Below are 21353 nucleotides of genomic sequence, written 5' to 3' on the forward strand. Positions count from 1 at the left end.
CAGCAGAAGAGCTGATAGTGTCTAGCCAGGATCCCAGGGAAAAGCTTGTGTCATGTCAAATCTCTTATTGACTTTATGGCATAAAAGACCCTGGCCAGAAGTAAGGATTATTTTTTTCTGCCTTCTTCTCTGAGCCCTGGCACACAAGGACTGTTTTGGGTGGTTGCATGAGTAGTTGTTACTCTGCACCAAGGAATCCTTTGCTTCTGACAGGTGCCAATAATGCTGTGGACATCTGCCTTGAAGGCATTGAATCAAGCTGACAACTCATTTTATATCAATCAAACAACAACCATTTTCAATAATTTCCCATCCAGCTGGGACTGAATTTGCACAAGTGATCTATGTATTAGAGACATTACCAATCCACAGAAACATTCAGCATCATGATTATGTTCTGTTTTCCCATAGAAACTCTTGCATCTGCAGAGAAAGCAACAACTTCTTCCACTATGCAGGAGGATGCTGACAACTCAATTTTGGTCACTTGCTGCCAAGCTCAACTTGCAACAGTCAACTTACGTCAGACTGGAAGGGGATTTTTTATGTCCAAGCTTGCCACTTGCAAATCCTCTCAGTTGATCCTCTAATTGATGTGGATCTGTGAACCTACAAGGTAATACTTTAGCATTCACTACTGTTTAGCCACTGTAATGTGTATTTTTTTAATAAACCCATAGTAAATGAATGGGAGTTTTAATCCTGTTTTCTGGGTAGAAAAGGAGAGCTGGACTTATCACCAAAGCTTTATTAGGAACAAGAAAAAATATGATGCAGAAATGTTCCAGATGGTAACTTTTCCTCACTGTTATAGTTTATTTTCAAAGTGGTACTGGCATGAGCCCAAATTTTATTCTGCTTTGTGGAGATAATACCTTCTTCACAGATATATATATTTTTAAATACACAGTTAATCAGAAAAAAGCCTGGCACTGATTCCATTCCCTTTTTGACCTGTTGAACCATCATGTGGCTTACACGAATTCCTTCAAATACTTTATTTAATAGAACAGTATATTTGGAGGCAATGTTCTTCTGGAAAGGGCCAAAACATTCCCTTTGTTCGTGCTTGAAGTACATTTTGCTATCTGACTGGAGCTAGAGCTGACAACTGACCCACAGACCCTAGGAATGTGGTTAGCAAGCCAGGACAGCAGGCAGGCTCACCTTCTTGTACTCTGTCAAGTGCTGTGCCCTGCTGTTTGCATAAGGGGACCAGCTTTTATTATTCTACTCTGTCCCTGCTACCGTGCACCAGGGCAGCACAAAGCAAGATTTAGTGCTTGGATATAGTATTTGCTTGATAGCAATTGTTACAGTTAAGGCTGCACTGAGACTTCTGTCTTAACCTGCTGTTCTCCCATGCTCAGAATATTCTATTTCTTTTAAAAAAAATCCCTTTCATCTGAAATTTTTCATGCTTGTTATCAGCTGAAATATGATTTTTTGGCAAGCCTGAATAAAATTCATTCATATTTGAATTATACAAGGAAGTGGGTGTAAGGAGAAAGGTCTCTTTTTGCACATTCATAATTCACAAAAAAAGCTGCATATTACAAGCTGAAACTTTCCAGGTGGCTAGTTTTGACTGAAGGGTAGTCTTCATGCTAATTACAAAGAGAGAATGACTGAAAGAAAAATGAAAGAGAAAAATTAAAAATGACACATATTGTGATTAACTCATTTGTTTTGTAGGTGTGTCATACAAAAGTTCCATTGTGAGCCACTTAGAGCAAGTTTAAAGTAACAATTTCATTTAAGTTAAGATGAACTACCATAATTACATAATATCAATGTTTTGTGCTGCAATTTCACTAAGAATCTCTCTACAGAAGCTGCAGAAGCTTTTACTTATGCAAATGTGTAAGCTCACAGTGAAATCAGTGCAGAATCTTATGAATCATTAACTTTGGCCAGAAAGCCAGTCTGGGGAAGGGGGGAATGGCATCTGGGGAAGGGCAGCAACTGTCCCTATGCTCTGGGTCTCCCTGAACACCGAACTACTGAGGAAAATAACTCGGGGTTTTTGCAGTTTGTTCCAACTTACTACACTGACTGTTAGGGACAGAAAACCCCTAAAGCTTTGTTATTCTCTTTTCCTTGCTATATTCTCATATACTTGTGCACATAACAGGTGGCACATAATCGACCAGCACTGTGTGACTAACCCTCCATGGTACCAAAGGATTGCTTCAGCAGAAGGTACCTGGGCAGCAGAAGCTGGGAGTGTTAGGACAGTCTCCCTTAACCCACGGAAAAGACGTGCTGTGACATGCAGCTCCGTGTTCTCACAACAGACCTGGAAATAAAATACAAGTATATAAATAAAGCAATATAACTGAAATTTTAAACATCTGAAAGAATAACTGGCAATGGTTTGCATAGTAATTCCTGACCTTGCTCTACATGGAGCAAAGATGAGTTCAGAAATTCCCCAGTACTAAGTTCCCAGTAACCTCTTGGACACTAAATAAGGACTGTTGGATTCAGTGCAGGAATCCTCATCTTTTTTTATCCCTTGACTTTTGGGTGAAGTAAGGACAAATAAATTTTTCCCCAGTGCTGCTGCATTTTTTTACAAAAAAAACAAGTGAGTGAATTCTGGGACATACTAGCTTCTGTAAGTAGAAATTTAAAACTTAACCTTTATTATTCCAGGTCCCTATTCCAGGAACAAAAGGTCTTGATCTGGTCAGTGAGTGGATGGATACTACAACAATTGCTAAATAGAAAAGTGACAGCAGTGCCTGGCAATACTACGGCCACATAAAAAGTCCCTGGTCTTATATTTACAGTCATCACTGGCATAAGATCAAACCTCAGGACTGGGGAACAACTGGATAAAAGTCAACATCTGTTTCAAATGTGTAAATTATCTATTTGAATCAAAAAGGGACAAGTGCTAGTGTGAGTAAAAACTGACGTGGAGCTATGAAGGAAACACGGCAACTCTCTTTCTTCTGAATGCCTGATGCTGCCCAAGGTGTTAATGCCCCAGCAACCATAACAACTCTGCTCAAGCCCTTTCCGACTTTCAATTAATCACAGTATAATGAATGGGATACCACATACTGGCATTGTATCTCTTGTCCTTCACCAGCCCCATACTGGGATGACTCTATAGGTGCATGTCATACTGTAGGTATTTCTTGCTGGTGGTCCTGTTCTGGCACAAACCTGTAAGAAATTACTGATCTTGTACTTAACTCAGTACTTGCAAGTTACATTCAGAGTATTTTTAATAGTCAGCTCTCTCTCTGATTATGTTCTACAAGTATTCAAAGTAGCTTCCTCTGAAAACTCTTCTTACACCTGTATGATAGTTACATTAACTCCCAAGGGTTGCAGTGCCCCAGACACGTTGACTCCAGCTGGATTTTTACTTGTCTATTTTTCTTATCTTATTTGCACCCTTGCATTTACTACAGTTCAATGATTGTAATTTGAGTACTCCTTCCTATCTAGCTGAACAATCTTCCCCAACACACCACCATCCTGATGTGTAATCACTCAGGAGACATAATCATTCACTTAGAACTAAAATAATTCTCCTACCATTTGCTCCTTACCTCCATTCTGCCCTTTTTCTCTGATTTATTGCACTATATTCCTTATGAAATATTTTGACATCCATCCCCTCTATTCAAGTCTTGTACCCACCCTTGGAGGGAGTGCTTTGAACAGAGGAAGGCCGGGATGAGTGTGTATCTCATATACTCACCCTTTTATTCCAGTGTCATTTCCCCCACCTCCTCATTATATTCCTGAGCCCTTCCCCTCCTTCTAGTTTAGCTGTACCTACTATCTCTCCTAGAGCTGAGTCCTCCCTTCCCTCCCCTGCCCCTCTAGTGAATGTCAGAAAACATCTCCTCACAGCCTCTGCTATCAGGATTGTGTCTGAATATAGGGATCCTGAACCCCAGCCTCATCTAAGCTCTCTAAATCACTTGACCCCAAAAAGGTTGCCATAGGACAGCACTTACCTACAGTGCAGGCTGGAGAGAAAGTGCTGTTAAGGCACTGAATTCCTTCAGCTCTGAGCTTTGCACCTTATTTAGACTGCAAGAAAGAATTTAGTGAGCCAGAGCACTGAATTTGTTACTCGTTAAGCTTAGTCAAAATTACTGTGAAATTCCCTAATTAAACAGTTCAAGCTGAGAAGCAAAATGCTTTCTAACCCAGCCACCACAGTGCCCCACTCAGTTCTGTAGTACCTTTTCTTCTTTCTTGCTGCCCTCATGTTACCTCATGTGCTGCCTGTTGGTTTTGCTTGTCCTGTCCCCCAGCCCCCACACCACATCAACAAGCAAAAAGCTCTTTATGCCAAGTATTGACCTAGTGGTGTGGATGCACTTCCCAGGCTGGAAGTGCATCTTGAATTTCTCGCTCCCCCGGGAGTATTTGATTAAAGGAGGATTTTCATGGTGTGCTGAGATTCAGAACATGGCTGCTATTCAGTAGCTGCTGGTGGCAGTTCTGAGCTGGAACACACACTGAGGCTCTGCTCCTTCTGTGGTGATAAACTGAGTCCTGGGACCAGGAATTCTGCACAATTTCCCCCAGTGTGCAGAAGAGCACAAACAAGACCATGCTCACACTCGCTGCCAGACTGCTGTTCTTGCACTCAGGGACACAGGTTTCAGCAGATTTTCAGTGAAGGATTTTCCACAGAAGGCTTTCACACCTGCTCTCTAATGTGTCTCTTACAGGTAAAGAACTTGAATCAGCTTCACTGTTACTCGAGATGTGTGAGGTCAGTTTGGAACCATTTGGAAACTGAGGACGTTTTGTGAGTGTCTGCACACCTGCACAGGGCCCCAGAACAGAACTTGCAAATGCAGGAGACCTCACAGGACAGTGTGCCTTTTACAGGCCTAGGCCTCAACAGGCTTAGCCTAATTCACAAACACACACGTGCTCCTCATTGTGTTCAGAGGAATACACAATCTAAATTATTTTCTGCTATTATAAATCTAGAAAAACTTCTCTATAGCCCAGGAGATGGCTCTGGAGTCACAACACAGATGTGTACAGTTGTACAGAATACAGTTCACAGTTTTGTTTCTTTCTTCTCTTTCTAGTAATTGAAGTTCTAATTAATAAAAACTATGCTTACAATGAAGTTTTAGGAAAACAGAATATTTTAAACAAAGGTATACATTTCCTTTATTTCCTGTCGTTTGATTTATGGATTTGCAAACTTACCATTTCAGCCTGGACTCATAAAGCAGAAAAATTACTTTAAAATTAAGTTGACAGCACTTTAGGATGAATTATGGATACTTTTTTTGGCTTCTGACAGTAATTTGCTTCGGGATATTCTTCTGGCTGAGAAGCTGTAAACAACAAGACATGGCAGCAAAAATGCAAGCAAAGAAAAACAACTAAAAGAATTAGATCGGCTATAACATTTATAATTTTGATGCTGAATTTCACTCCTCTGGGTCTAAACCAAAAGAACAGTATTTATTTCATAATCTTTATTTCTCAATTCACTTATCCACAGTGAATATATCTATGTGTATGTGTTTTCCCTCCATGAATCACTGCATCTTCATCATGAGGAAAATAAAATAAAACTTTTAAAATCACCACAAAACTCTTTCATTTATTTAAAGTAACATCTGCAAGAGGGGAATTCTAGTGCTCCATTTTACATATCATATAAATGTAGCTTTCCCTGGTACATTGTTCCACAACTCCTTATAGTGCTAACTTGTTAAAAATTGTGCCACTGTTTATATTAACTACAGCCCAGGACTACAAGGAGCTGTTGAGGCACTTACCCAAGAGACCAGCCAGAACACAGGCACTGCAGTGGAAGGATTAGTGAGCATGATGCTCAGACACTCATTTCTAGCTTGGAGTGGCCACAGCTGATTGCAGTTACATCTGGCCACCGGATGTGCCCCTCTCCATGAGAAAGTTGCAGACACTGAAAAGTTAATAAAAGCATTTTCCAGCTCTGCAGGATGTATGCTGTTCCTTTCTGCTATGCTGATGCACATGACCTTGTGCACAGTACCTTGTGCAAGCAGTTACTGGACATGCAAACCAGGAAGTGGATGTTAAAAATCATTGTATTATTAAATGATGAATCATATCTAATTTAAGTAAGAGATAAATATACCATTACTAGTAAGCATATGTCATCAGGTGATATGAGTTGTATTTGCATACTTTCCAGTCACCAGAGTGCTTTCAAACCATTCTCATTTATGGACAGTATGTTTCTCTGAAATAGGAAAACAAGGTTTTTTCAGGTGGTGCATGAAGCAAGAGTTCAAAGGACTTGACCAAAGAGTATCAGCAAGTTAACTAAAAATGTACGCTATCAATAAAATCCTTACAGGAATATGTCATAAGCATAGTGTTTTTGCAGTTGGGTTGCAGAATTTTATGGGCAAGGAGTTGAAAATTACGATCAAGATGGCTGGCTCTTGTAGCTTCATGCTTGCCTTGCAGTTTGCATAAAAAATCTGGAAATTAACTTGGAGCTTCACATGGTTATCAGGCCTGTGCTGATAACATGACTGAAAGTAAGATGTTTCAAAGAAACAAGTTGATGATTATTACTGCAGGCCTGGGCCCTAGGGTATATCACCATGTCCCGCAGCCATAGGGAGGAGGAGGAGAGAAGATCCAGCAGACAGGAATTGTGCAGCAAGATTGATTTATTTAATTATTTTACAAATTCTTTCATAGACTTTTTTCTTCGTAGTCTAATTGGACAAAGGACCAGCCACCCCTTGGGGGTGATTGGCTAAAATCCTAAAACATCCATTGTCAAAATATTTTTCTACTATACCATAAACAAGACTTTTCAAGGTTGCAGGTGGCTTGGTTGTTTACATTCCCTGCTACCTCTTCTGTGAGAGAGTAAAGTCTCTCATGGACTTAGAAAATAGCAAGAAAATCCTTGCTAGCAGCATTTTTGTATCTACAGATGATGATCCAGGTGTTCATAACATGCATGTGTTTGCCTTGTCATGGTATTATCATCACATAGTCTTTAGACAACCTCAGACATTACAAAAATCAGTGTTTGCATTGCAATTACAAAATGTCTTACTTTTAAAATCTAAAGATTGCAGAGAAACTATTTCAGAGGGCAAACAACAGAACATTAGAAGAAAGAAGCAAATATTTTATTAAAATAATTTTTGGGAAAAGCCTTCAAGGATTTTGAAAAAGGCACAGTCCTTCTTTATGACCATGTGGAGCCTGAAGGGTCATCTACCAAGTTCTACCATAGCTGCATTTGAACGGTAAACTGTGGGAACTCACAAAATCCCAGGCAAGGAGATTCCCCTTACTTTAGAAATCGATAGATTTTAGACATATTTTTCCATAGCACTTTGTGATATCACATATCACAGTACTTTGTGCTGTCATTTACATGGGTGAAGTAAAGACTGGCAGCAATCCGACTGCTCACTTTGAACTGAACAACCACACAAGATGCTGACACAGAAAATCACTCTTTGATTTCTCAAGAGTTAAATTGCGTCTGCAAACCATGTCAAGTTCCATTTGGAGTAAGCTTTGGTGTCTGTCTAGTGCATTTCTGCCACTGGTTATTCTTTCTTTTTTGTTTCTTCAGATAAGAAATGCTGCTAATGAGAGAAGAGGATAATTCTGAAATGCTTAGTCACTTTTATACTTTTTTTACTGATCCTGTGGAGAAATGACAGAATCCTGTAGTTAACATGATTCAAAAGATAAGGGGGAGGAGAAGGTGGAGAAAGATTATATAAAATGTATTTATATTGCTTCTACAACTCAATTGTTTTCAGTATAGTGTCACGCTCTCAGTGTGGGGGAATTCTGCATGTGTCATGATTCTACAGATGTTCTTGCACACTACATGCAGCTGCACTATTTGTCACGGGCAAATTTAATAACAAGATGCTTGTTAGGTGTTCCCTTTAATCTTAGTTCACAAAAACATAGAGGGGAAAAACCCACTACCTGATAGCTTGCTTGCTTCCCTTCTTTATATAGCCTTTTAAAAGACTTTAAAACAAATATTGGAAACACCCATCTTTTGTACTAAATTCTGTAACACCTGCAATTACAGCTCTATTACCTTTGCTAGAATGATCTTGTTCTTTCTAATGTTTAAAATGCTAATTAAGTAATTTTAAGTACCTGAAGAGGTCATATTCCTAACAGTGGGGGTTCCTCAAGAGCTTGATCCTTCAAAAGGGAGAATAATTTCTGCTAAGTCCTGAGTATCCTCTGTTCTCAGTGACTTGCAGATGAAACTCAGAAACACGCCATACAGCAGCACGACAGAGCCAAGTGCTGCCAGAAATTTTACAGAGTCAAACTCAGAAGAGCTTTCCTACTCTCGTCATTTTAAAACCCTGGATCCTCTCCTCTAGGTACTGTCTGTCCTAAACTTTGTTGGTCCAAGGGTAGTGTGTTAACTAGCTCTTCAGAGGGGACTATACCCTTGGGTTCCAGCTTCTTCCAAATGTATCCAGGAAGCAGAAGAAGATTTTGAAAATAGAAAAGAGAAGAAAAATTAAAAGGAGGGGGGGGGGGGGGGTGTCACCTGGAAAGCCTATAACATGCTGAAACATGGGTTGTCTAGTTAGTGGCAAGTAAGGTAACCAAAGAACTGGCAGTGCAAGGAGAAATTTGGACTTCAGAGGAACACAACGGAAAGCTGCAGTAGAAGTACATCCAACTAAACCAAACAGGACAAAACCCAAAAAGAAGGTACAGCTGTAGAAGACATAAAGGGTGTTACACCATCAGTAAGTGTATGAACAAAAAACAGATGTTATAAATGAAAAATTTTAATTTAATTACTGCATCTCCTACAGTACAAGAAAGACATTAACCTACTGGCACTACTCCAGTGGAGGCTATAGCAGGAAACCTGTGAGGAGAGGCCGAGGGCACTGTGGTTCTTCAGCCTTGAAAAGGCCAAGAGGGCAGGGAGACCTACTGCTACCTGGAAATACTTCACAAGAGGCTACAAAGAAAACAAAGACAGGTTTTTCTTAGATGTGCACAAGGACAGGAAAGAGGCAACCTGCAGAAATCAGACCAAGAGAAACTCTGATCAGGGATTAGGAAAAATTATTTACCATGAGGGTGGTGAAATACTGGCAGAGGATCCCTTGTAGGTTGTGTCTCTCTCATCTCCAGATGACAAGGTCTGTATGTCCTCTCCTTGAGAGTAATCACATTTAACAGATCACCTAGATATTAATATCTATACTTGTAACATTAAAATATACATATATTTACAAGTACAGTTGAAACTGAGTTCTTATAAAGCATAAAAGAAAAGATGGATCAACAGGGTATTTTTTTTGCCATGGAAAAATCACATTTTAAAAATAAATGTAACATTTATGTACAATTGTACGGGAGATATTTTAAAACATCTTGAATATTGTACATGGTGAAAACTGCATATATGTAAAATACATAGTCATGTATCAAGTTGATGGAAAAGTTCTTGTTTGTACAAAGCTGATCAGATAATTTTGGAAATGTATAACAAGTGTTTCTGTTATTAAAGATGTGCATCTGTCAACACAGTCTGCCAAAGAAAATGGAATATTCAGTGAGTCTTTTCAGAAGAATGCCGACAAATAGCATTGAAATATTTAATAGAGATGTGAAGATATTAGTTTCCAGTCTTCAGATGATTACTTAGCTTGTAAGTTAAACAGATGTGACTATGATATCTCTCATTCTGTTTCTAATCTATCTTTAATCATATATATGAGATCTAGTTGTGTTTGTGTACAGACCCAGTTTCAGAAATTATTGTGAACTACCTCATGTAACACCTGCCTGACAGTGCTTGTCTGTGTGTGTGTATGTCTGAGATATCTTAGATTCAAGCACGTTTCTTAATTATCCTATACCTTTATCAGGTAACACTATGGTCTCCTGCAGCTACAAGAATTTTTAACTTAGCACTACAAACTATAGCTCTCAGTTTAATAATCACAGTATTCCTGCTGATTGGGCGAATTATATTGGTGATGAAAATCAAATACTTTTTGTTAGCTGGCCTCCTGAAGGCAATGAAGAAATACAAGTCAATCAGACTTCGAATTACTCTAATTTAAGAGAAGGTAGCAAAGTGTGAATGTTTCCAAGATCTGCTGCTCATTCATGATGCTGCAGTCTCAGCAGGGTTTGCAAATCCTTGCTCTGTATTTCACAGGCTATTCAAAGTGACTTTATAGCCCGATAAATGTGATTTTGCCATTATTAGTAAAAACCAACAAGGTTTGTATTGACATGACAGTGTACGGACTTGGCAGTGGTCTGGGTTTTTCTGGGCCTAGATAGATTTTAACTTGGTTTAGCTGTGACAGCAGTTGTCCAGCTCTGAGGCACTCTTGACTAGATTTGTTTAACTCTAATTTAGGGTAATAATAAATGATTATTCATTGTGAACTAAACTGCCTACAACTCTAGGGGCAGTCACGGGGAAGAGTGCAGACACATTTGACACAAATCAGCCATTTAATCATAGTTAGATGATAGTGTTAAGAAAACATATAAAACTAAATCCAAGGAGACACCAGGCTGAGAAGGAAGACACTCCTCTCCATAAGTATCACACTAATCATAATACTCCCCCATTCCTTTTGAGGAATACCAGTCTTAAGACCCAAAGGAGAACTGGAAGAGTAAGCACAACACCAGAGAAGAGGGAATTTTTAGTGTAGCAATTTTAACTCTATTTTTAATGAGGTCTTCCTGTATTCATTAAGTAATTTTGACTATTAGACTGTTTAAAACATTAATTGGACTAACAATAAATTCTTAGATTCATTTATATTCTGTGCCTTTTGCCAGTACATTTTTGCCAAACAGAAGGCTTTGAGTGCAATAGCACATCATAACATTGCCAACATCTTTAAGGACCTGGAAGCTGAAACAATCACTATAAAGATCACTGAAGCTCACAAGCACTTTTGGCCAGTTGCAGTCAATGCTGCTGTGCTCTATTTTCTCATGGACAAGCTGAATAAAATCAATCCGGTGAATTAGCTCTCACTCGAGGTTACCACTCAGGAAGAGGTCAGTGTGTTTGCGTGCTGCTGTTTTAATCTAGTGCTACCACTGGCTTACCACTTTCCCTCTGGTCACAGGCTTTTACTGCTGTATTTCCCAGGGCAGTGCAGTGAGCAAAACCTTCTGAGAACATGAGGCCGAGTGTAAAGAACCCAACTGCCTGTGTAACATCCTCAGCTGTCATTTACCTTGGTCTGTTTAAAGGTAAAGCTTACTTTCACAGCCCAGTTAGCTCTCCCAGTACAGCACGAACCCTGCACGAGCTCCCATTTACTGCTCTATGTATGTACAGCTCTATGTGCGGCCCAGCAGCCACACATAGATTTTCAGGTTTGCCTTGCATGCCTTCCCAATTCAGCACAGTAGAAGGGAATATGGAAAAGTTTGTGTAGTTCTGCTTCAGTCTCCTTGCTGTAGCTTGAGCTGTTCATGCTGCCAGCTGGCTCTGCCAGGCCCCTGGAAAACTCCCTCCTCAGGGAAGAACATCCATCTGAAAGGCTTCCTACAAACTGCATTTGCTCTGAACCAGTCCAGGCTGCTTTCTCGTTAAGGATAGAAAAGCACGATGGCTGCACAAACGTTGCTGTGGCTGGGGGGCACCTCTGCAGGGACAGCCAATTTTCCCACTCTCTACTTTCCATCTTCATCTCAAACACTGGGAAATGCACCAACTTTCAAAGTAGCTCTTCATGTCCTGAGTGCTGCTGCCACATGTATATATTCCTCCTAGAATGAGCTGAATGGAAAGAGCGTTGTATAATGATCTCTCATTTAGCTTAAAGTGTCATCTTTTCCTTCACTGCATTTTGTCTGTGAGAAGTATGCTGAGTCTTGTGCAGCTGTGCTCTTGCTCTTATTCGGCACAGATCTCTTCTAAGCTCTGCACCCATACCAGGAGTTTCCTTCTTCCCTCTAAAAAGAGTGACAAATGGGTACAGAGCAGAGGAGCCCAAAGCCTACATGGATGTGAACCTGGACTAGGATGAAAATATTAATCTGATAAAAGAAAGTAAAATTCCAAATGGAGAAGAGAAAGGGAAGACAAATCCAGATTCAAATGCTGACCCTACTTGTTTTCAGAGCATAGAATATCTACTATACTGAAACATAAATCAGCCAACCAGTGAATTCTTGCCCAGTATCCTCAAGGTCATCTGGAAGTCACCTACAAATGTCTTGCACGAGGACACATGCAGTGACTGACTTCAGCAAGGTGACAAAGACCTGCTCTGGTTGAGGTTGGAATGCTCAGAATGCTCACCACCACACATCGCTGGGCCTTGCCTTTGTTTGATACATTTCTGATTGAGCTGTGTAAGCAAGATACAGTTCTTCTCAGAAAAAACCACACTATATTAATTCCCTAAAAATTAACCGGGGTTAAACCAATTGCCATTGTCAGGCATGCTAACCTTTAGAACAAATATAGCATTAAATCATGGATATCTATAGGGAGTTCCCTTGGATCATTTGATCAAATTATGCTCTTAAAAGTGTACTTCAAAAATGTCATCCTGGTGTAGGAGGAAAAGAAAGAAAATAAGGCAATGAAATTAATGGAAATTTGGAGAAATGAAATGTTGTCTCACGTATTTTGACAATGTAGACATCAGTAGGTTTGCCAGACAGATCAGCTTCAGATTTGACTTAAGCAAATTAAGCTAGTCTAAAGCACAAGCTTACTTGCTAGTCATTTTCTTGGCTTTTTCCTCTTGAACCATTTTACAAGTTTATTTACATTAAAACAGCATTGGCTACGTGTCTCCCATGTTTGAGGTCATTCCCTAGCCTTTGGGAAGAAAGCTGGCATCTGACAAGGTGGCCAATTCCTGGTCATAGAAATATTTTAAGTAACAAGGCGTACAGACAGCAAGAGCAAAGGGGGAAAAGATGTGAAGTTGAAGAAATGAGAGACTGCTAAAACAATTGGGTATAGACAGAAGAGGAAAGGGCACTGAAACACCTGAAGGGCTCTGACAGAGAAATCCCACTGCACCAACTGTTTAATTGTTACCCTGCTTTGCAAACACCACACTCTAGGCACCTTTCATTCGCAGACATCTGCTGCTGCACCCCATTTCTTTCAACTGTAAGACATCAGGCAGAACTCGGCATAGCTGAGGGATCCATAATAATACCAAAAAAAGAGAAATGATACCCAAGAAAAAGTGATGCCAATGAGAAACAATTGCTCACCACCACCAAACCAATGCCCAGTCAGTCCTTGAGCCACAGTCCCCAGCCAACTTCCTTCTCTAGTTTATACACAGAGCATGATGCCATATGGCAGGGAATATCCCTTTGGTCATTTGGGGTCAACTGCCCCAGCTGCTGTCCTCTTAAGTTTTTGTGCACCCCCAGCCTCCTCACTGGTGGAATGGTGTGAGGAGCAGAAAAGGCCTTGACTCTGTGTGAGCACTGCTCAGCAATAATTAAAACATCTCTGAATTATCAACACAAATCCCCATGCTAGCTGCTATGAAGAAAATTAACCCAGAAAATCTACCCCAGTCAAAACTAGCACAATCTTAAACTGAGTTTGCTGGACTGGAAGGTGTTTGGTGGTGTTGGGATTTTTACTTGTGAATGTGACAAATTTGACTGAAGCCTAAGAAACATTTTTACAGATTGCTTTAAAACAGGCTTATACTTTAATACTGTCTAGCCTCACACAACATGCTGTGATTTGATTTGGTGTTATGATGATGATGTATTACAACACCAAGTAACAAATACTGTAGGGAATTCAGATTGGAGAATCTAAATATCGGTCCTCTTGTTTGATTTTCCTACATCTCTTTCTGACCTAAGCACCTAAATATCCTAAGTCTGGTCATGGTCCACACCTTGACCATATGGTCCTCTACCAGAGAACAGAATAATTCTAGGCAATTAAGACACTTGCCCATATCCATTTCATCTGCAAGATCTTTGGAGGCGCAAACAAAACACTGGATGGGAAGATTTGCTAATGCTGATAGTGCTTTAGATCACTTGGTAATCTTTTTCCTGTGATAGTTATTACTGAATGGAAATCAAATGCATGCATGTTAGGACTAGTAACAGATGGCACTTCTGTTCTGTGAGGAAGAAATAGGGGCAAAGGGGCAGAAAAGTTGAACCTCCCCCCTTCCCTGTCTTACCAGGATTCATTGTGTTGCCCTCCTGTTACAGTTGGCTGTGACTCTTTCTTGTTATAAAGAGATGTCAGAAGTTAGAGAGAGACAGACGATAACCTTAAATCCTTTACTGCATTTTACCAGGATTCTGAAAAATAAAAAATAAAAAAATAAAAGCCAGCTGAGGGAGTTGGAAAATGTCAGTGAGGCATTACACAAAGAACTTGATACATTTGTTGACCTTTCTTCTTCCTCCACCCTTCTCCTCTAAGATGGATTTAGTAGTAGTGAGTGCTTAGTGCTATAAGTGCTTTCTTAAAAATAATTTAGATGCTATTGTCTGTCTGCCTGCACTTGGAAAACATAGCTGTTTCAATGAGCCCCTGCTGAAACGGAAGAAAAAGGGTTTATTGAAATGCCTCCAAAAATGCACCAAAATTTCATTCTTCCCCTTGTCTGCTGAAACCCATCTTGTTCTTGCTTTTACAATCTTTTGTTTTATTTTTTTAATTGTACCATTGTATTCAGGGTCTTTTCATTCTTCTCCGCTATTTTACGAATGGTGTGTGTGGTATTAAGAGCTGAAGGCAGAGATGAGAGGAGAAGTGTTTTGAATTGACTAATTTGCAGGCAAGAAATAAAGCTCTTGTAAGGTGGTCCCAGGGGTACCTTTGCCATGAACACTATTTGAAATGACATGTAATCTGGTACATTTCAAAGGCAAAACATTTCCCATTCTAAAGTATCTTCCTGAGCCAGGGTTGGTTTACCTGTTTCCAGAGAATAATAAACTCCACCGAGGCCAAGGAAACTCCTTCTCTCCCCTCTCAAAATTCCTGTTCTTTTTCAAAGGGGCAATTGTAGCTAACAGTTTATTTTTGTCCTATCTTTTGCTGTTCTAATGGCTCAGTGCTCACTATTAATACATAGCTGAATGCACCTCTGGACTAAATACCAAGCAACAGAACCCAGCACATCCCTGTACAACACAATAAATAATGGTGTGGAGCTCTCTTGTTGTTTCTTACAACAGTGGAAAATTTAGGTCTGGTTCTTACAGACTTTTAAAATTTTAAGCATTTCACCATATAACTTTGATCTGGCAATTTCTTAATAGAAACTGTTCCTCTTCTAGGGAAATCTGAGTTCAACTGACCTTGGAATGTTGTATTAATACTCTTTCTCAGCACAATTCAGTGTTTCTAGTCCTGTTGACATACTAAAAGGCTTACATACAAAAGTCCACATTTAATTTGTTAAGGCAGAAAGTTCAGAAAAGCTTTATGTTTAGAATTTTGTCCATATTTTGGTGAAGGCTTAGCTAGTATTATAAATTGACACACTTCATCATCATCTGTGAACATGTTCATATACTCTAAGGAATGCTTCTATATATGTATGATTTAAGCTTATGATATTCAGAAGCTGTATTGCATGGTTTTAAAAGATTTTAAAATGTTTTAAATGAGGAAATTGGCCACAAATAAACCCCAAAGCTTTTGAGAAAATAACCACTGATAAATATTACAAATAATTCCTATTAATTTCACAGTTGTTCTGTTCTAAAGCTTTTAGTTACAAACAAACTCATGCTTTGTGAATATTCTGAACTTACATGGATCACTGTTTCAACATTTACTTGATTTTCTCTTTAACTCTCCATGAAGAGAAATCAGGGTATGGTGTGTCTACAACAATGACTCTACATTTTTATATTTTTAAATGTATTTTGTATTTATTTTTAAAATAAAAAACTTCAGTTACATTGATTTTAAAAATTCACATGCTTGTGCTCAAATGTACTGTCTCTACTTAGTATTTTTTCAAGTGTGGACAATGTTAAATAAATTATGTTACTTGAACAGAGATACTTAAGATTCCTGGATAGAACAAGCAAAAGAAATGTATTTGAAATGTCCAGAAAGGAGAAATTTCTAACAGCATGAAAAGTGAAAAGTTCTCTCCTCAACCTAATATTTTTGTAAGCTAGCAGAACGTCCAGGATGACTTGTCCTGTCAGTTTGTATTAGCAGTCTTAGCCCTTTGAAGGACAGATTTTGTACTGTGAGTGACCATAATGTGTGTTGTATTTGGATCTCTACCAAACAGAAGTCATGATAAAATATTATGCACCATAGATAGGTCTTACATCTTAACTGTTGTTTTTCATGGGGTTCTGTCAATTGTAATTCTTAATTTATGGGAACTTTGCCCAAATGTAACTTGGAACTAAATGTGTCCAGTGTTCACAAAGAAGGCAGTGCTGTTCCCCAGTAGTGTTTATCTCCTGGACAGGTTCCCATATCGATTCTGAACTATTAGATCAGTCTGGGCTAGATGCTATTACTAACAATCATGAGAAAATGTACATTTATCATGAAATAAAAGACCTTTCTACCAAGTTAGTTAGCAATACCACTGGTCTTAGAAATTTTACCACAACGAGAGAAATAAACCAGGCCTTTCCATGACTGCTGAGTGCTGTCACGTGTTAACACATGGACGGCATTACACCTCCAACACTCAGTGTCTGAGGAAAGTTACAGTGCTTGGCTCAGGCAGCTGCCTGGGGGAACACTCGCTGCTTTCTGAAATCAGAGGTAGCTGCCTGCTCTTGTGTATTTGCACAAGTCATCAATCTTGCACAAGTATGCTTGAGCAATAGATTTGATCCTATTGAAAACTTGCTAACCCTCCTCTGACCCAGCCAGTTCCTAATGCCAGCATAAGGACTTCTGTTCAGCCCCTTTCATTGCCTGTGTGCAATGTCACCTTCAGTGAGACATTAACTTCTTTTTTTTCTTTAGATACATTTCTAACATATCCACTTCAGTGTGCATTAAAATATTCATATAGGCAATATTTAGGGAAGCCATCGGCAGGAATCAATTGTTTCACTCTGGGATGCTTTTCAGACACAGGAGCATTTTGCTAATACAGAATACCTAGTCAGAAAGCAGCACAATATCCTAGCTCAGCTGATTTATTGAAACTATATTTTTGAGGGCTGTTATTTTCCTTTGGTGACTCACGTGATGTGGTGCCATTTAAACACTGTGTGTAGAACACATGCTTGTTTGAACACTTCATTATTTGGCTCAAAGTAGTACAGTATATTGTTCTGTTTAGGGAACAAGTTTGAATTTACCATTGACTCAGGAGAACTTCACAATGTATTGCTGGGTCAAGGACAGGAAGCTGCAGCAGAAATAGCTATGGAAAAGGCATCAAAAGAAGGCCACTGGGTTATACTTCAAGTAAGTCAAAGCTCTTCATTACATCAGTGCTGCACTGCGGTGTTAAAAACTGAAGCGTTTCGAAATAACGTGTGCCTAGATGAAAAAATACAAAATAGTGATTTAAAACTTCCTTTGTCTTTGCCACAAGGGAAGCACGTAACTTCATCTGAATATGTGAGTATCGCTGAATATCACATAAAATATGTATTGCAACTATCTTGCATGTAGGGAGTCAACTAACATATTTTCCCAAGCACATGATATCTGATTTACTAATTTATTATCCATTAAAAAAAATCCTTTAGTAAATAAATGTGTAGCAAAAAGAATTGTTACGCTGTATAATCAGATGAATAGATACAAACAGGGAAGATTGCTGTCATTATGCAGTGTATTGTGCTAAACAGATGCACACAATTTTTTTCAAATATTGTGCAATATCAAACTGCTTCCTTATCTCTGGGTTTTTCTTGTATCAATAAAATGTTTCAAATTTCAAATCAATAGCTCACTGGGAGGCCTGTTTTTCCCTCCCTTCTCCCCCCTCTCCCTCCTTATCTCTGAATATTTATTTTGCAGTAAAGTGGCTGGACACATTAGAGAAATTACTGAAGAAAACCAGGGAAGGAAGTCAGCAGGGTGATTGGTTTTCAGTGTGGGGAACCTGCTCCTTTCCCTAAAGCGCATCTCATTCCAGAGTGGATTTAGGAAACCTCCCATTAAAATAACTGATAAGCCACTACCTGTATTACTGCCTGATCACCATGCTGCACTGGATAAATTTGACCAGGCAAGCAAAACACCACAGAAGCAAAACTTTAAAAATATGAGTATTAAACTTCTCATTTTAAAGCCACTTGAAACAGTAAGTCACTAAAAGCCTTTACAGGATATGCAATAATAAAGCAGAATAAATTTCTTTTCTTAAAGATTTGTTCACATATCCTAGACTGACTGCCATCTATCATCACAAAAAAAAAAAAAAAAATCAAACAAGAAACTACTTCTTTCAGTTTTAAAGTATCACATACAGTTTCTAGCTAAGTACCTGTCCGTGTGCATGGGAAATGAAGAATTTGCAGTCACTACAGGTAATTACTGTAGTACAGAATAAGAATTTATTTTGGTTTCATCTAGCTTAGTTTGGTTTATCTTGAGATGCACAACCATGTGGGTTTGTGTCTCTGGAATATATTTTATATAATCTGAGCATGCAGTGCACTGGAATTAGGTCTTCAGCTGAGGTAAATCAGTGAGGTTCACTACACCAATTTATATTCCTAAGGGTTTGGTCCAAAACATTTGGATCGTACATGAGAGAAAAGCGTGGCTTGGCTGCTAGACTATCATTATTTTCCTCTGTCCTTTTAATTTTTGCTTTGGAAGGCTTTTAATGAAAACAATTTTTCTTATCCACTCTTAAAAGATACTTACAAACACAGGTGTATATAGGTAATAGTTATAAGCTGTGAGCAAAGATACGGTCAACGAAATCAAGTATCTCTTTGGAACACAAGTCTGTATTAAAGAAAGAGCATCCACCTGAATGCTAAGAAACTCACCAATTACGAAAAAAAAAATTGCTTTTTCGGCAGTATATTCTAAAAAACCTCTGTAAAAATTACAAAGGCTTTTCTTCTTTTTCACTTGCATAGAATAACCTCTTCCAGCAATAAAAAGGGGAAATACCGCCAGCCACCCGCGCGGCGGAGGGAACGTCACCCAAAGTGCTGACAGACGCACAAAGAAACCCGCGGCTGCAGCCACGGCCACAACACGTTTGTCGCCAACTTCTGCCGCCGGCTGTGGCTCCGCCGAGCCCGCTGCGGCCCCCGGCCGGGCCCGGCCCCTCCACCCGCGCGGCGCCGCCTTCCCGCGCCCGCCCAGGTGTGCTCGGGGCGCCGGGCCGGGCCGGGCTGCAACTCCCAGGCCGTGCCCCGAGGCCGGCGGCTCTGCCGGGGAGGCCGACACCTGTTCGCTGCCCGGCGGCGGCCCGGCCCCGCGGTACCTGCCGGGCGCCCGGGGCAGCGGCCCGTGCCCGTGCCCGGGGGCGGCGGGGCGGGCTGGGCCCCGGCAGCGCGTTCCCGGAGCCAGAGCGCCCCCTGCCGGCGGCTGCCCCGGCGGGCCGTGCCGAGGCGCGGGCGGGCTCGGGGGGCGCCCGGACTGGGCCCGGGCCCGGCGGGGGAGCCCCCGCGGGGAGCGCGTACCCTCCGCGTTTGACCCCGGGCAGCGCTGCGGGGGTGGGATGGCGGCCCCGGCCTCCACGGGAGGTGTCCCCCTCGCAGACGCTCGTGTTAACGCTGGAGTGGGGGCGCACGGGACTCCCCACGCGGGGCCGCACCCCCAGCACCCGCTGCCAACACCCAGGCACCGGCGGGGAGAGTCTGTAACCCGCCCCCCGACCCGGAGCCTCCCGCTCGGGCGCCTGGGTGAGCCCGGTCATTACCAGCGCGGGAGCCAGCGCGGCTGGAGCGGTGTCAGCAAAACCAAGGCACATCCTGCACTTTCGTCCGCAGTTTCCACCCGGAGGACAGCGGTGTGTCATGGGCAGGAGCCAGAGGTCACAGACCTGCGGGGCTGAGGCGACTCGGCCGACGGCAACCCCGGGCGTCCGCCCACGGAGCTGGGGTTTGTGCCTGGGGAAAAGCAAACACGGGCTTCAACGGGCACGCTCTGTTAACTGGTTTAAATGGCCACAAGCACACTGCTCTTCCTGAGCAACTACACCTTAAACAGACTTGGCTGTTTAATAAACCAGCCCTGGTCCCCTGCAGCGCTGACCTCTGATCCCATAGCAATGCAAAGATTTCTTGGAGTGCTGCGCCCGCACTGCTGCGGCCGAGCGGCGATAATGACCAAGGGTCCGTGACCGACAAACTATTTAGGCAAGAGGGAGGCAGAAAAGTTCTCTCCCACGTCTGTGGGGCATTTGGTGATTATCACTGCCTGTGGCAAGTGGCCATGCCTGGCGGGCGGCAGGCTCCTCACTGAACTCGGCATTTGTCAGACGGTAATGGGAGCAGGTAGCAAACAAGCCCCTTCCCAGCCCATGCAAGCCAAGCACGGCCGAGAGAGGTGGTTCACAGCCCCCATCCTCACCTGAGCACACATTTGCCATTTCACCTCCTCCTCCTCCTCCCCCGCAGCCCTGAGCAAGGCAGGTGTAGAAAGCTCCAAGCGCCACAGGCTTCACACCCACGCTGTCCCTGGGAAAGAGGGAGGGCGAGGAGGGAGGCAGGAGTGCAACAGGCCCCGTGCCCACGCGGCACCAGCCGTGGGCTCCCCCCGCCTCCCCCGCCGCCCCGCTCACCTGCAGCGCCCCGAGCCAGCCCGCGGCCGCCGCGCTCCGGCCTCGCTGCCAGCAGCTCCCGCTGCGGGAGGAAGGAGAGGCATCCGAGGAGACAAGGGGAACAAAAGGACGAGATCAGAAAACGGAATAAAAGAAGGAAATGTAGCGAGCACTAAAAACAAGAAGAGGAATTTTACCCGTGGGGAAGAGAGGGAAGCGCCACTTACCATGAGCTTTTCTTTTCCCCCCTACAATTTCTGCAGAAATTCTGACAATGCACGTGCTCGTTTTCCCTTTCCCATCCCACACAAACCTGTTGTTGTTTTACTTTCATTATTTCACTTTATTGCATCAGAAATGCTGAATCATAAAACAGGGGTTAGTGAAAATGGTGTTTATATTACAGAAATAAGCCCCACATTATTTTAAAGATCCCTGCACTACTGCTATTATTATTATTATTATCATCATCATCATCATCATACATCTTGGCAGGTTGAAAGGTATCTCAGAACAGTAAGAATTCAGCAGTAATTTAACATCCCACAGCAGTATTTTAAAAGCATCAAATAGCATTTTGAATTTTAAGTCAGTACAAGTGTAAATAAATGGATGTACTCCCACATGTCTGTTGTTTTTAAACTTGTG

At 41.4% G+C, this 21353-nt stretch overlaps 2 long non-coding RNA genes across 11 annotated transcripts in view; one reads left to right on the forward strand and one right to left on the reverse strand.

Moving 5' to 3' along the window:
• The window catches only part of LOC125328869, a 20817-nt gene extending 11954 nt beyond the window's left edge, over nt 1-8863 (forward strand). Inside the window, exons 2-3 of one of the 2 annotated variants that reach the window (XR_007204926.1) lie at nt 412-616; nt 7604-8863. This is a non-coding gene — a long non-coding RNA (uncharacterized LOC125328869). Of the gene's footprint in view, nt 1-411; nt 617-2658; nt 3080-7603 lie in introns of those variants that run through there. The other variant, XR_007204925.1, reaches the window with a different exon arrangement.
• LOC125328868 lies at nt 529-20821 on the reverse strand. Of its 9 annotated transcripts, none has more exons than XR_007204916.1 (10): nt 20727-20821; nt 20516-20622; nt 19863-20052; nt 14202-14325; nt 9102-11794; nt 8857-8986; nt 3984-5935; nt 3073-3177; nt 2207-2299; nt 603-1628 (listed from the first exon to the last, which is right to left on the reverse strand). It is a non-coding gene; the product is annotated as an uncharacterized LOC125328868 (long non-coding RNA). The 9 variants fall into 9 exon arrangements; XR_007204920.1 differs by having other exon boundaries at nt 3984-5336; nt 5787-5935; nt 8857-11794; XR_007204923.1 differs by having other exon boundaries at nt 529-609; nt 8857-11794.
• Between the last annotated feature and the right edge of the window lie 532 nt (nt 20822-21353).

Source organism: Corvus hawaiiensis, chromosome 7 (genome assembly GCF_020740725.1).
Source record: "Corvus hawaiiensis isolate bCorHaw1 chromosome 7, bCorHaw1.pri.cur, whole genome shotgun sequence".
Lineage (NCBI taxonomy): Eukaryota > Metazoa > Chordata > Aves > Passeriformes > Corvidae > Corvus > Corvus hawaiiensis.